This window comes from Rattus rattus, chromosome 14 (assembly GCF_011064425.1).
Source record: "Rattus rattus isolate New Zealand chromosome 14, Rrattus_CSIRO_v1, whole genome shotgun sequence".
NCBI lineage: Eukaryota > Metazoa > Chordata > Mammalia > Rodentia > Muridae > Rattus > Rattus rattus.
The window spans coordinates 56,545,497-56,561,869 of NC_046167.1; the positions used below are offsets into that span (position 1 = coordinate 56,545,497).

The following is a 16,373-nucleotide window of genomic DNA, read 5'->3' on the forward strand; positions in this document are numbered from 1 at the left end:
TGGCATAAAGTGTTCATGGTAGAATTGGCTCTGGAGAATCCCAGTTCAGACTTTATTCTTCTGGGTTGACTGATTCCCAGTCAGCGATGAGATTGCCATTTACCACATACCCAAGGGAGGTTCCCCGATGTAGAGTTTAGTACTCCAGGTACAGACACTGCCTCCTGCCCCTTCTTAACGTTTCTCCTAACCTTGGCCTCCTGGCATCTTTTGGCAGCTACCAGCCTACAAACCTGTCTTACCAGTTCTTAGGCAGCCAGCCATCTCTTCTGAATGCCTGAATCTCCAGCCCCTTACCTGGGAGTGGCCCCCAGGGAGCTGTCTACTTGGGTGCTGGAGTACCACCCTGAAGTCCTGGCCTGGGAGAACTCCAGCACAAAGAAGCCATTGCCTGACCAGAGCTGTACAGAAACACCCTCAGGTAACACAGGCCCTTTGTAAGAAAGCCAAGCCCCTCCCAGGACGGACCTTTACCTCCCCAGCCTGGGAGCCTGAGGCCTGAAAGCCCAGCTGGAATTTTAGATATCAACCCTCTCTACTGCAGCCTGCTGCCCTGTTGCTGGTCCTTTCCCAGACAGAAAGGGGGCGTGCATGTGACTGGCCCTGTGATTCCAGCTTGCTCTTGATAACAGGCACCAGCAGAGGGTTTTTTCCTGATTCCCTTCACTACCAGCTTGGAATTAGCCAGTGAGAAGGAAGGATGCCACAAGGCCTGGACCTTGATGTCACACTGTATGACACAGCTGTGACCCTATAGACCTACAAGGGGAGAGGGGGCTAGAAGACAGACTTTCCAGGCTCATGAACCCGAGATTCCTGGATCTGAGTGCAATTTACACACACACACACACACACACACACACACACACACACACACACACACCATACATATATATAATATATAGTATATATAATGTTTATTTTCTGTGTATGAATGTTTTGCCTGCATATCCGTATACTATGGGTATGCCTGATGCCCAGGGAAGCCAGAATAGGGAGTCAAGATTTCCTAGAACTAAAATTGCACCCAGTTGTTAGCCACCATGTGGCTGCTGGGAATAAAACCCAGGTCCTCTGGAAGGGCTATAAGTGCCCTTAACCACTGAGCCACCTCTCCAGTTCCCCAAAGTGTGTTTTTAAAAATTACACAAGATGCAAAAACTCACTTCATTATTCTATTTCAGACTGTTTTCTTTGGTGGGGCAGTATTTCACCCAAGCACCCAATAGCCATGTAGCACATGGGTGGGGCTTGCGGCTCAGGGGTGAAGGTGATGCTGGATGTGGACGGGGTGCAGCAGATGCCGGTCTGGACCTCAATTTTCAGTACTGATGTTTCTCCCTACTGTAGCAGGAGAACACGCTGAGCTGAGGCACCAAGGTGGACATTTGACAGACTTTCAGTCCTGAGAACTTTCTGACCTGGGCTTCTTCTAGTAAACAGAGCATGCGTCTGAGAAGCCCAGAGGACAGGTGTATAAGTTTCTTAGGGTCCCGTGCCACATGAGCCAGCACTCTGCAGACTCTTTCCTCAGCCTGCCAGCCCATTCCCTGGCTTGGAAAGGCCTTTCTTTTCTCAATAAGCTGTCTCTACTCCTCGTTCTAACCGTGCGTCCCTACACGAGTGTAAGACCTTGCATCTGGGAGCCTAAAATCTGGTCCCCTTTGAACTCAGATCCATGGCTCTGCAAAGCTGGGCACACTGTTTCTCACAGTCTGGGCTTGTTTTCTCTTTTCCATTTCCCTTCTTCCTTAAAAATTGCTGGGATTTTTAGCTTGCCTGTTCCCTTGTTTTACTCTTAAATTTTAATTAAACTGTCATCAAGCTTCATTCTGAACCATTTTTAAATTCAGAACCCCCAAGAGGGAAACCCAGTTTTCTTCATTCTACCTCATGGACCCACGTGCTGCCTAGGAGGGCTGCCTCCAGACCTCGCCACTGCTCAAGTGCAGCTGCCTGAGTCCTCCAGTAAAGCAGTCCCCCCCCATCCCCACACCCCCGGGAGCCAGCTTCTGGCCCAGATCCCTTGTCCCAGGCTGTCCCCCACCCCCATGTGGCTCCAGTTCTACACCCTAAGCACTTCTCTGAATCTGGGCCATGGATGCTTATTTGTGGGGTGTGAATCCCCAGGGGAAACAAAGCTGCACACCCATGCCAATGTCCTCGTCAGCCTTGGATCCTGGGCCTCCCAGGCTCCACTGTGTCCACAAAGCACTCGTTGACTTGAGGTTGAGACAGGTGAAGGGCGGGCAGAAGAGACTCAGCCTCACCTCAGATCCACAGCCTGCAGAGGAGGAAGCCTGAAGCACACTGTGGGTGGGTGTCAGATCTTGGCAGAGTATCCAGATGCCTCACAAAGCCAGTTTTCCCAGCTGGGCCTGGAAAGGGGTCCACAGTGCCCCTCCAAATACAGCAGTCACTGGTTTTACCCAATCCTGGGACTCTCTAGAGCCTATGCAGCCAAGCCAGTGGCTTTGACAATGAGAATTACTTCAGTCAGCACTCTTTCTAAGGCAAAGTGTAAAGAGGACAAGGTACCAGAGAGCCCAAATAGGGTGCGTTTCACAATTCCAGGGAGCCCCCTGTGGCGGGGGAGGGGCCAGGAGAAGAGGAAGGCAGAGTCTTAGGAGAACCAGCAGCTGGCTGGGCAGTAGCCACGCCCCTGCTCCCCTGTCTTAAGAATCGAGCCTGGCATCTGTCTACAAAGCCTCCTGTGCTCAGAGATAACAGGGCTGTGACTGCTGGTGACAGCTGTTCACTCGCCTTTCCAGAGAGGAAACTGACCCCGGGGCTGTAAAACCGTGATAGAAACTAACAGGAGATCTTTCCTCCCTGGACCCCTTTCCTGTTTATACACCAATGCTATAGTACACGTACAGCCGATACGGAGAGAGGATGGAAGTGGCTGAGTCCCTGTTAATGTTCTACGTACAGCATCACCAGCTGGTGGGCAGGGCAGTGATCCAGAAAACCAACACTTACACGATCCAGGATTCCCCTTCCTCAGAGCTGACCGTCCCACAAAATGGAAGTCTTTACTGCTGGAGTCAAATGTCACCTCATCTTTCCTTCCCAGGAGCTGATAGGATGGGTTTCAGGGAAGTGAGAGAGTGGTTTTGGAGATGAAGGGATTCTTAGCAGTGAATTTAACTGTAGCACAGACACTCCGACCCCTCCCCAGAGAAGCATCAGAGGTCTGGGGGGGGGGGGCTAAAGATTCCAAGCAAGAGCCTTTCAGAAATTCACCGGCAAGCTCCCTATTGTTGCTGGTTCCGTGAAGGGTTAAGTTTCTTCAACGCAGTGTCAGGAAAGACTGTCCACCAAGATATTACCAAACTTACAGAAGAAACAGACTTTCTAGACAACAGGAATCAAGACAGAAGAAGGGAAGAAGGAAGGAAGGAAGGAAGGAAGGAAGGAAGGAAAAAAGGAAGGAGAGAAAGAAGGAAGGAAGGAGGAAGGAAGGAGATAGTAAAGAGTCATTTATCAATAAGTAGCTATACAAGGATCAAAAGCAATTTCCACAGTGATAAGGATACTAGCTTGCCCTAGGACTTAGCCTTGAAGCCCTCGTCCATCCTTAAGTCATCTGCCTTCCATATTTACCAGCTCTCAAGGATGTCGCCTTTTGTGCTCAAAGATCAGTGAGCCTGAGACGTGTTCTCAGCCCTACCTTGGTACCATGCCTGAGGATGGGCATCCTGGAGCCATCTGTGTCACCAGAAATGGCTCGGGAACTTCTGTCCCTTGCCCCTTAGAGGAGGCATGCTTGGACTTCAGTTAGGCAGCCCCCTCCCCTTGGAGCAGACACAGCACAGAGCACACAAGGAGGAGATGCTGTGATTAATAACAAGTAGCTACGGGAGTCATTGTCCTCGATTCCTGGCACGGAATCCCCAAGTTCATAACTTCCAGACAATAGAGAAAGCCTCTTCTGCCCTAATATGTCACCTTTGACCCAGTCCCTGGTACAGAACTTCCGAATCCCGTGGGATGCCCTAGGCTATAGAAGCCTCTTTTGTCCCAGGGACCTTTTGCTGATCCGCTGTTGAGGCTGGTCACCCCGTGAGAATGTTCAGCTTCACCCCATATCCTCCAGCAAGTGAAGGGGACTGCAGACTGCCCTGATAGTTGGTTGTATCCTTATGGTAGAGCCTCTGTAAAACAACATCCCCTCAATAGTGGGCCTTGAAGTGCTAGCTGTGCATGCTGGGAGGATGTTGTACCCAATGGGACACTGAACCTTCCCATCCCTTCCTTCATACCTTGCCTTGTACCTCTCTTCAGTTTGTCTCTTCCTGAGTTGTATCCTTTTGCAATAGGTTGGGTGAGTCAGGAAAGCATTTCTGTGACCTCTGTGAAGACTTCTAGCAAAGGATGGATCCCAAAAGGATTGTGAGAGCCTTGGATTTGCAGCCAAATCAGACAGAGGGTAAGAGCAGCCTGGAAACACACTGTTTCTTCCCAAATCTAAAAGAGAAGGCAGTCCAGCAAAACTGAGATCCTTCTTGTTTGTTTGCATTTTATTTTATTTTATTTCTATTATTGTTTTGGAGACAGGGTCCCAAGTGGTCTAGGCTGGCTTTGAACTTTTCATGTGGACAAGGTTGACTTTGAACTCATGATAGATACCCTTGGCTCCATTCCCCAAGTGCTTGGAACACAGGTATGCCCCCATCCCAGTTGGCAAAGCTAAGATCTACACCCATGGAATCTGATGCTATCACCAGATAGACATTGTCAGAACTGAATTACACTGTGTGACATCTAGCCGGTCACAGGAGATTGATGAATGTGAAGAGCCTAAATCTGGTCACAAAAAGAATCCTGTGTCCCGAGGTACAGGGGACAAAAACAGGCTTGGTGTCTCCTCCCTCTCAGATACTCAGCTGGAGTTCTTTAGGGACCTGTGGCCAAGCAACATCTGTCTGGAGACCCTGAAGTTACATTCCATCAAACGTTATCTAAAACAGGCGGCCCAGTGTAGGAGCCACCTGCTGGCAATCGCTCCACACTGGCCATTGGATGTGCTAAAATGTAAAAAGTGCACGTGTTTTTTGAAGAAAGTGTGAAATAAACTATGCAAAGCAGCTCCTTAACAATTTCAGCATTGACTATAGGTTAAACGGGTAATATTCTTCTTTTCCTAGTTAAATACATTGTTCACAGTGTTCTTATTGTGGAATACATCTAGCATGAGCCTATCATCTTTTCAAAGATGTGTTTTGCTTTTAATTATGGAGGCGGCTAGGATGTGTATATAAGTGCAAGTGGCTGTAGGGTCCAGAAAAGGACATCACAGAAAAGGACATCACAGAGAAGGACATCACAGAGGAGAACATCACAGAGAAGGAAGTCACAGAGAAGGATGTCACAGAGAAGGACATCACAGAGAAGGAAGTCACAGAGAAGGACATCACAGAGAAGGACATCACAGAGAAGGAAGTCACAGAGAAGGATGTCACAGAGAAGGACATCACAGAGAAGGACGTCACAGAGAAGGACATCACAGAGAAGGACGTCACAGAGAAGGATGTCACAGAGAAGGACATCACAGAGAAGGACGTCACAGAGAAGAATGTCATAGAGAAGGACATCATAGAGAAGGACATCACAGAGAAGAATGTCACAGAGAAGTATGTCACAGAGAAGGACATCACAGAGAAGGGTCACAGAGAAGTATGTCACAGAGAAGGACATCACAGAGAAGAATGTCACAGGACATCACAGAGGAGGACATCACAGAGAAGGAAGTCACAGAGAAGGATGTCACAGAGAAGGACATCACAGAGGAGGACGCCACAGAGGAGGACGTCACAGAGAAGGAGTCACAGAGAAGGAGTCACAGAGAAGGAGACACAGAGGAGGACGTCACAGAGGAGGACAGAGGAGGACATCACAGAGAAGTATGTCAGAAGGACATCACAGAGAAGGACATCACAGAGAAGGACGTCACAGAGAAGGACATCCCAGAGGAGGACATCACAGAGGACGTCACAGAGGAGGACATCACAGAGAAAAGGAGATCACAGAGAAAAGGAGGTCACATACTGTGACATCACAAAGAAGGACATTACAGAAAAGGACATCACAGAAAAGTACATCAGATCCCTGGGAGTGACAGGCGGCTGTAAGACATTTGACATGGGTACTGGGAACTGAACTCAAAATCTTTGCAAGAACTCTACATGCTCTTTACCACTGAGTAATCTCTGCAGCCATGTTTAAGAATACAGAACTGGAGGACATCCCTATTGGTGTGTTGTCATCACTACCATCTATCCACAGAACTTCCAAGGCCAACTCACTGTACCCAAGTAAGAAACAAAGCAGTCTGTCGGATGGTCTGTCTCTCACTCTCGCTCTCGCTCTCCCCCCCTCTGCCCCCACGTTCATAATTACAAATTCTAGGGACCTCATATCTTGGGATGGGCTTTCTCTACCCATTCTTCCTTCCAAAAAAAAAAAAAAAACCGCAGAAATCACAGATCTCAGCAATCTTCAGTCTTTGTCCCAGTTTAACCTAAATTGTGAAAGCAAGAGTTGTTGGGTTCCGAGGGGCCCAGCTTTCTGGCTGCAGGGCGTCCCAGCCTAGAGCAGGTGTGGCAGCCACTCGGATTATTTGTTTTTCCAGGTCAGGTTGGCATATTTCTAGCCTAGAGCTCCAAGCAAATGTTTAAATTTCATTTTTCAGTCATCTGGCGTTCCTTTCCCCAGCATCAAAGGCAGGCCCCTGCATGCTGCCCTCCTAGATCCTCTGTCTTCGCCCGGGGCTGATGGGATACAAGAGATGGGAGGAGAGGAGAAAGGAAGAGCTGGGCCGGTGCTTTACAGATCTTCCTAGGAGCCTCTCAGGCACATCGTGTTCATCCTCCTCACTCACTCTTTTCTGAGGGCTTGCTTTGCCCCAGCACTGAGTATCGGACTTGTTTATGCAGCTCATCAGTCTCTCGTTGTGGTTGCTATAGCAACCACCAGGGGTCAGTTTATAAAGGGGGAGGAAGTCCGCTTCGGGGGAGGCAGATTTCCAGCTTCTGTGTAAAGCACGGCAGAAAACAAAAGCCCAAATACCCCGGAGGAAACACGCGGGAAAAGCTTTCTAACAGCCCAAGCATCGTGCTGGGCCTGAAGAGTCTGGAATCACGGCCACATTTCTTCCCTGCAGAAAGACCATTCCAGAACAGATGGTGGGAGCAAGAAAGCCTCACCCTTGCATTCCCCAGATTACTCTCTCTCTCCTTCTCCTCCTGCCCTTTGCCTTAATGGCCTAAAAGCATCTGTGAGTGAACTCTCTGGCAAGCAATTACACGTTAACTGAAAACCAGAGGCTACAAATGCTGTTCCCTCCCTCCTCCTCATGGAGACAGAGGCAGCATGTCATTGGAAGCACAAAAGGTATCAAGGTCCCACCTTGACCTTAACTTGTCGCGGCTTAGAGCTTGCTGGGGAGAAGGCGCCAGGATGCCCACCCAGCAGAGAAGTTTTAGCACTAATTTGCTTAGCTGATAGACTTGGCAGATGAAAAGTTGAGAGGACCAACTAAATACGATTTTCAGAGAAAAGTGATAAAAGAAAATCTGAGTTCAGTTTGTTTCCACAGTTTATTTGGACAAAAAAGAAGGTTCTAGACACGGGCAGCTCTCTAGTGGGAAGCTGATTCAGAAAGTCTCCAGCAGACAGTTTCCACAGACCGCACTTATAGCGGGAGAAAAGGAAACGACCTACAGAAACCACTTGCTTAACTGGAGTCAGCATCACACTGTGGTTGTGTTTGGCACTGTGTAGCCTCTGATTGGCTCGACTCCATTGCTTGGTTATCAGAAAACACTGTTGGGTTAAGTTACAGCTAGCTTTCACATCAACCTAGGTTTCAGTTGACCATATATGGAGACTATCTCGGTCCAAATTTTAACATTTAAGAATGGAATCAGATTTGTGCCAAACTTACCAATTTAACACAGTGAGTTACATACAACACATAATAAAAATGAGTACATTTTTGTATGTATCCTATACAATATTTGGGACATACATATGCCAAGGCTATACAACTTATTGGACTCTAGTCTAACTTCCTTTCTTACAACCATGAAATGTCAGGAACACATGAGATCCTTGTTCCAAGCACGGGAAACAGAGATTACCTTTTGGGGTATTCCAAATTCTTGCATCCTCCTGTTGACTTTGAACAAAATGGACAGACATATTTACATATATGCAAATCACAAACCTTGTCCTGGATAGATGACATTACTAATCTTTCCTCAGATCTTTGCAAACGCCACGCAAGTTGATTAAAAGTGCTTAGCACTGCATTTTCTGAGGGATCCGTCCTACTTTTTCATTAATAGTTTAAAAATCATCTTGGATAGTGGATTTTTTACCTTTCTTGACAGGTAACGTGTTTTATGAGCATGTTGCTGTTGCTAAGGAATAAGTCACTGCCTGAGCATCATACTGGGGAAGTCTGAGTGAAGAACAGTGCCCTGTAGACCTGGCAGTGTCTATAGCCTATAGCATATAGTCTATAGTCTATAGTTCTTTGTGACATCCAAGCATATATGTTCTTACAATGTAGAGAATGACATTAGCACCTTCCAAAGTCACACTCCTCCCAGGCCTGCCCTCCCTCCCTTACTTCTTTCCCTTTTTAAAGATGTTCTTTTTTTATTTTTGTGTCTGTCCATGTGTGCACATGCGCTTGTGAGTATGGGCGCCTATAGAAGGCCACAGAGAGCATCTGACTCCTGGAGCTGGAGTTGTAGGAGGTTGTCATCTGCCTGACGTGGGTGCTGGGAACTGAACTCAGGTCCTCTCAAAGAATAGGTTCTTGGAGCCTCTCTCCAACCTGCCTTTCCCTGTTCTTGGTCTTCAAGTTTATTTTTGTTTTGCTTTGTTTGTTTCTAAGAGAGACAGGATTTCACTATGTAGCCCAGGTTGGCCCTGAAACTCACTATGTAGCCCAGGCTAGCCTTAAACTCATTTTCTGCTTCTGCCTCATCAGGCTTGCCTTCTCTCTGTATATTAAGAAATGCTGCCTGCTTCTTCACCGAGAAGACTGGCTCAGTGAGGATTTTAAAAATGTCGTAGGAAACCTAAATCATCAACCTCAATGCAGTAGGCTGCTGCAGCTCTACATCAGCTTTGATCCTACATCCACACAAGTAAGGCAAATAAATCCACAAGTGCCAGAGTGTGAGCGTAGCATATGCAAGGCTTGGGCTCCGTCCTTAGTACCTAGATAAAAACAACAACAACAAAAAAAAACCCCACCCCACCCCCCAAAAAAACAGAAATCAAGAACCACAAAGGTAGTGAGAAGCCTCGATAATCTATCCTACCAGCGTCCTCACTCCCCCTTACCCCCAGTTCCACCCACCCCACCCACGGTGAACTCATACTATAGATTCTCACAGCTCTAATGCAGGGCTGGTAATCAGAGAAAAACTGTCAAGATAAACATAATGTGAAATCAAAACACTCCCACCTGATACTAACACTGGAAGTGGGAATAGATTTTTTTTTTCCACCAAGAAAACAAGGAGTGTTGTGTTCGAAGCTCAGGCTGTGGGTTCGAATTTCATCTGCCTGATCTGGTCAAAGCCCACCGGCTCTGTAGTTCCTCTGTGAACAGAGTGTAGCTGTGGGGGCCATGCTGTTAGCTGTTGGTCGGTCCTTGCCCCAGCTGAGGGGTGTGGTAAGCGCATCTGTAAACCACACAGAGCTGCTCAGACAAAGGGCAGGGAAGTATGAAATGGGATTATTTGTGCCATTCACTTCTCGAACAAGCAGCCTGATTCAGGAGTTGGGATCAGTTAAGTTCGGTCAAAAGCAGTTTGAAAGGATTTTTTTAAAAAAACAACAACAAAAAAACCCCAAAAACCCTGCTTTCATTTTTTTTTAAAGGAGCAATTCTTTTCTTCTTTTTTTAAAAATCATTTGTTAATAAACCCTACATCTGAAGCTCAAGCTGTCAGACAGTGTCTATTTAACACCATCCAACAGCTGTTAAATGGGATAATCACCTGTTTATCCTCATGTCGCTAATTCAAATGCTAATTGCACTCCAGACTCTGGGCTTAGTCTCAAGCCAGACCAGGTGTGCTGCTCTGGGAGCGGCTGCTACCGGGCTATGGGTCTCCATGGATTCATTTCCAGTGACCAGATAAATCATGGTAGTGCACGGGCACGCACACGTGAGCAGACGCACACTCATGCGCGGGCACACGTTGCTCATCCCCGTGAAAAATTCAATATGACCCAAACATCACGTTACACCGAGGTAAACAACCGTGGAATGCTGTATTCTGCAACCATTATAAGGGTGTTTATGAATCTGATTAAATAACGAGAGAAAATACTTGGTTTTGTTGAACGGGAAAAGCAGTATGCAAAACTATTACATGCTAACAAATATGAACAGAAAAAAAATGGGCGGGGCCATAGATCTCTGAGGATGTATTGTCTAGGGAGTAAGAGAAATCCCGGATCTCATCTACAACAGAGGCAGGCGGGGCTGGAGGACTGTAGATACACAGAATAGTTATGAGACTAAAAATCAACGTTTTAAGTTATCAATGTAAAGTCTTGACTAAGGGGGATGGCTCAAGGGTAGGAGCATTTGCTGCAGAGGTGTGAGGGTCTGAGTTCAAATTCTCAGCACCCATGGAAAGGCCTCTGTGACTGTGAGGTATGACCGCAGAGACATGGCAGGCACAGACAGGAGGATTGCTGGGACTTACTGGTTACCAGTCTAGTTCCAGGTTCAATGAGAGACCCTGCCTGGGAGATGAGGGAATGTGATAGCTCAGGATACCAGACAGACTCCTCTGACCTCCACCTACACGTGGGTCCTAATACCCATGTGCATATACACATATCCCCCAAATATAATAATAGTATAAATTAAAAATAGGAATAAAAGTTAAAAATAATATATTGACTGAAAACAAGGACAATTCTAAGCTCTGGAGATGTGTCCCCAGTTTCCGTTCTCGTGGAGATTGCATTCCGGAGGAAAGAGACAAAATCCAATAACTTCCTAAGAAAGGTGCAGTGTTAGCGACCGGTCCTAAGGAAAGATGATCTCACAGAGGATTGTGGGTAGGAGGAACGAGGGACTCTACTTAATCTCAGATGGAAAATTAAACAAAGAGAAGCACCAGAGAAAGTTGTAGATGGGGCTGGGCTTGGTGTGGTTAAAGAAGAGGCAGGGGGGAGCAGGAAGAGAAAGGAAGAAGCTGAGGTTGGAGATGGAACAAAGGGTACGAGGGAAGAACTTCAAGGGAGGTAGCAGTTAGTGAAGACTCGGGTGCCGTAGGGGTTGGGATACAGGAGGAGAGCCTAGAGGTGGATGGAGGAGCTGGCACAGATGAACCTAACAGGGGGCAGGGAGGTCGAAAGACACACACACACACACACACACACACACACACACACACACACACACACGCACACACGCTTATATTAAGTCTTGGATTTGGGACTGCAATAAGAAGTTCCACTTATTGAGCTGGGAATGGCAGGTGAAGGGTTTGTGGTGGAAAACGGTACATTTGATATATCTACCTTCTATCACCATGGAGAAAACGTCAGGTTTGCAGCTCTGGAGTCAGAATCTCAGGGCTCTAGAATCAGGAGTGGTTTGCATAGTGAAGATAATCATAGTTCATTTCACTCCACTGTAACAAAATACCTGAGGCTGGGTAATTTAATTATTGCTATGACTCCAGAGGCTGGGAAGTCCAACAGGAAAAGGACCCGAACTGCTAAGAGCCACCTGCCACACTACCCTAACATAGAGGGCAAAGCGCAAGACTGAAGACTTGTAAGAAATGTGAGAAAGGCTGAAGGAGCCAAGTCATAGCTAATGAACCTCCCTTAATAACAAGTCACCCATTCGTAAGGACAAAGCCATTGTAAGTTAATGGTCTCTTAAAAGTCCCACATCACAGGCTGGCTCAGTAGGTAAGGGCACTTGCTGCCAGGCCATACAACCTGAGTTTGGTCTGCAGAACCCGAATGATGGAATAAGAGAATTAACTCTCATCAGTTGTCCTCTGACATCCACACATGTGGATTCCTGCATTTTACACGAATACATGCACAGAAAATCAACGGATTTTTTTAAAACGTGTAAACAAAAAAAGGTCTACACCTCAGTGCATCTATCACAGAAGCTCCTGCAGGATACACTTTAAGTACAGCAATGGCATTTAACGTAAGGAAATAATCTACAGAAAGCACACGGAGAGGAAAGACATCTCAGGACAGCATTACAGGGAATGCTCAGGATGAGACATCGAAACAGAAGGAAAGATAAGAGAATATGATGCACACCAACACCAGGCCTAAGACAGGAGGAACTAAATGGCTTACTGAACCTTACTAAGAATGACTAAAGGTCACCCTTAGTAAAAGGAAATCACTACCAATTTTGGCCACTAGGCGGTCAGTACTTCCGGTGAGTGTAGGTTCAACGGTAAGAATGCAAAGGAGTTAGTGAGCGGCTGTGACCACAAAACCCTTGGGGAATGTCCCTGGGAGGAGAGCAAAGAGGTGGGCTGTAGTTGGTCTGATTGGCCCAAGTGAAGAGCCTTCGGGGAAATGGTTTTTAAAGGTCTCGTTTGTTGCAACCTGGATCTGCCTCTTGAAGGGTTGGTGTCCAGCCTGTGGCGCTGTCAGGAAGGGAAGCCTTTAGGTTATCTGTATCCTCAGAGGGATGGTGGGATTCCAGCCAGTCTGATTTCCTTTCAAAGCTGATGTAGTGAGAGGTCTCCGTCTACCACGCTCTCCCACCACGGTGGTGTGCTCTCTCCACACAGACTCAGATCAGCAGGGTTAAGCAGTTATGGGTTAAGGCCTCAGCGCTGTAACCTTTCTTCTTTATACTTTGTTTTGCCTCAGGTAGTTATTTTCTGACTGTGTCCGGCAAATACTTTTTATATATTTTTTAAAGATTTATTTATTTATTATGTATATAGTATACTGCCTGCGTGCATTGCCTGCCTGGCAGAAGAGGGCACCAGATCTCATTACAGGTGGTTCTGAGCCATCATGTGGTTACTGGGAATCGAACTCAGGACTTTTGGTAGGACGGCCAGTACTCTTAACTTCTGAGCCATCTCTCCAGCCCCGCAAACACATTTTAAAACTGTGTCAGATTGATTAAGTAGAAAAGAATTTTTGTAATACGGCGGAGGAGAGAGAGAAGAAAAAGATGGCAAAACATCCAGAAGGGGGTGCTCTAAAGAAAATGGGGTTCAACTTCCATGAGAGGAAAAAAAAGTCACCCACAGTAAAAGAGAAGGCCAGAAGACCCAAGACAAACACTGGGGGCATGAGACATTTGATGGGCTGAAGAAAGTGGATCTTCCAGGATGGCTTTGATTTTCCTGGTGTGTCACGTGACAAGCCCACCAGCAGGGCATTCTCAGCCTGGCCACAGCCCAGCGAGAGCAGCCACACAGAACTAAGTGTCGATCAGCTTTATCTGCAGACACCGGCATTTGAATTTCTTGTCCTTTTTTGTTTGTTTGTTTGTTTGTAAACATTCTTCTTTTAATGTTCTGTTTCAGGCATTTTAAAGTGGAAACGCTGTTCACAGTTCATGGGCCATGTAAAGGCAGGTGCACACCAGCTCACCCTAGAGGTCACAGTCTGCTGGCTCCATATTAGAGCAAAGTGTGCCAGACACTCCTGTGATACTGAGAAGTGAGAGAGGGCCTTGGCCAGAGCCCGCTCTCTTAGACAGCACGAGGTGAGTGGATGTAACACAGAGGACCTTCTAAAGCAGGAGGCAGAGTAGTGGTGTGTCTTCTCCGTTTCTCCTGCTGACAGTGTTTTGTTTCTTCTCCATACTAGCATTTTCTAACACGTCTATAAAGATGATGGGTTAACTCTGACATTACATAGACAGAGGGGAAACAATCAGTGCGCTGTCTCCAGTTGACCCAGTCCTTCATGCTGACCCAGGTGCTGCATACAAGGGCAGCTTTGTGGAGGAATGGAGGACCGTCTTCCCCCGAGCATGAAGTCCATCCCAGCCAGGACGTTGAAATTCCCAGACAGTAATGTACCACTGTTGGGATTAAGCAACATTATAAGCATGTCTTAATGATAGAAGTGAAATACAGAAGTAATAATGTTCTTTAAACAAAAAGAATACATCCAAATTATTATTATTATTATTATTATTATTATTATTATTATTATTATTTACATCATTTGGGGCTTTAAATGAGAGGGAATAAGTTAAAGTGCCTAAGAATGGAACCACAGGAAATCTCAGAGACAAAACTAGGGCAGTTGTGATTTCCTTGAAGAATAACCATGTTTATGCTGAAGATGAATTCAATTGTACAATCAAACAAAATTAACACAGTATCCGTCCGTGACCAATCTAGAGAATTCTCAAACGTTTAAGCCAGATCAATTTTGTTTCAAAAGCACCATAATTTCTCTAATTCTTTTGTAAGATAGATACTGTTTTATTATTTTTTTCAGGCACATTTGCGTGTCCTAACTTTTTTCTAGTCAGTAATTGAAACGGAGTCTAATTACCTAAGTGAATAAAACAGACAAAATATTTGAAAGATCAATCGTCAGAACAGTACAGTGTTCTCTTTAGCCTATTGTCAGATGTGCACATCTGGGTTACACCGCTTTCCGGGTTAGATCTGTCTACACTGAGTGTCTGGTTTCTTCCAGGGCCGCCCTTGTGCCTACCTCTGTGCACAGCTTTGAAAAGGGCTGTGCAGCGAGGAACACTGGGAAGAGTCCATGACTCTGTTTAAGGCAGCTTGGGGTACACAGGATCACATGATTTAGTGATGACCATCTGGGCAGGCATCCTTCCTGGCCATTCTGCTGACTAGATAGGCAAGCTATCTACCCTCCCAAACCTTCCGTCTAAACCCTACAATGGAGAAAACAGTTCCTAGCATTCGGGACTGCTTAGGGAGTAACAGGTAGCGTTGAAGAGCTCTCAGAAGGTGCCTGGGAGGGTAGATAAACTCAAATGGGCGCAGGTCCACAAGGCTCAACAGCCTCTGTACATCCCGGTGAAGGGACAAAGCAGGGCACTTGGCACACGGTCAATCCTCAGTAAACATATGGAGGTTGATGAGTTAATTAGCTGGCTAATTAATCAATATAACCAAGGCCCTTCCATAAAAGAACAACACGCTCACAAAGCCAGCCTTCTGTGGAGGCTTTACAGTCTCCCCATTGAGTGAGTCATGTCTAGAGGGCCACGGATTGCACAAGGAAGAGTGAAAAACGGAGCAGAGCCGGGGATGGCGCTGCTGGAGGAAGCTGCTGTCTTCTATCTCGGCCTGGCTGCCCTTTCCTCCAGTTGGTGTCCCAGCCTCGCTTTGTCGGCTGCCCACGGGAGTCTGCATAAAAGGGAACCCAGCATTCCATAGGATTCCCACCGTCATCCTCCCACCTTTCCCGCTACTCTCCTGCCCACACCCCTGCCGCAAGATGACTCAGATTGGGCAATAAATTCACAAGCTTTCCAGAAGCCGGGCGCAGTGAAACAAGCGGGACTGCATTCACAACAGTTGTGAGACCAAGGAGAGAGCTTCACAAGTTCAAGGCCAGCTCGAACTACACATCGAGCTTCTGTCTAAAACAAGCAAATAAAACTTGTCAATCAACACACCTTCCAAACTGTTGAGAGGTGCCGATACAACTGGCCAATGTCAATGAACTCGGCAGCCTTTGGTAAGGTTGGTAGCACTACTGGGTCATAATCGAAATAAATGAGGAAGGGAGTTGAATGCAAAGCAATGCGGATATTTAAGGTAAGGAACATGGGAAGCCACACAGAGAGGCAGAAGGAAAGGACAGTTGCTTCAGAGCCAAGTTAATGCAGGTATTGGGTCCCAGGCTACAGAGATGCTAGGTACCCATAGTTGTTGAGTATCTACTCTGCTGGTAGAGACATGAGTGTGTATGGTACTGGTTGGGCCAACAGGTAGACCGTACTGTGAAGACAACCATTCCCAGCCACATCCCGGGACCCACGTGAAGCTTCCCGTCCCTGTCGAAGCCGCGTCACTATGTAACGTGGAGAGGAAGCAGGAGTCAGGCTGATTCTCCTGACACTCCTCACCACTCTGTTCACACTGTCTCCTTGTCAATCCAGAACCCAAGCCCTGAGACACCGGAGCCCACGAGGCTGGAAATTACAGGCTTTCTTCACTTTCACACAGCCCCGTGGGTGTGTTCTGCACGCTCGCCACTGAGTTGTATCTTCTCCCTTCTTGACTTCCTGGTACCGGTCTGGGACAGCCCAAGTCTGACTGTTGGTGGCCATGCCTTCCTCCTTCTTATGGTTCTCTCTCAGGTCATGAACTTGGTTCTCA

At 46.9% G+C, this 16,373-nt stretch overlaps 1 long non-coding RNA gene across 1 annotated transcript; it reads left to right on the forward strand.

Moving 5' to 3' along the window:
* Positions 1-303: 303 nt before the first annotated feature.
* On the forward strand, positions 304-13,678 carry LOC116884065. The gene is made up of 3 exons (XR_004385814.1): positions 304-421; positions 4,323-4,432; positions 13,578-13,678. It is a non-coding gene; the product is annotated as an uncharacterized LOC116884065 (long non-coding RNA).
* Positions 13,679-16,373: the final 2,695 nt, after the last annotated feature.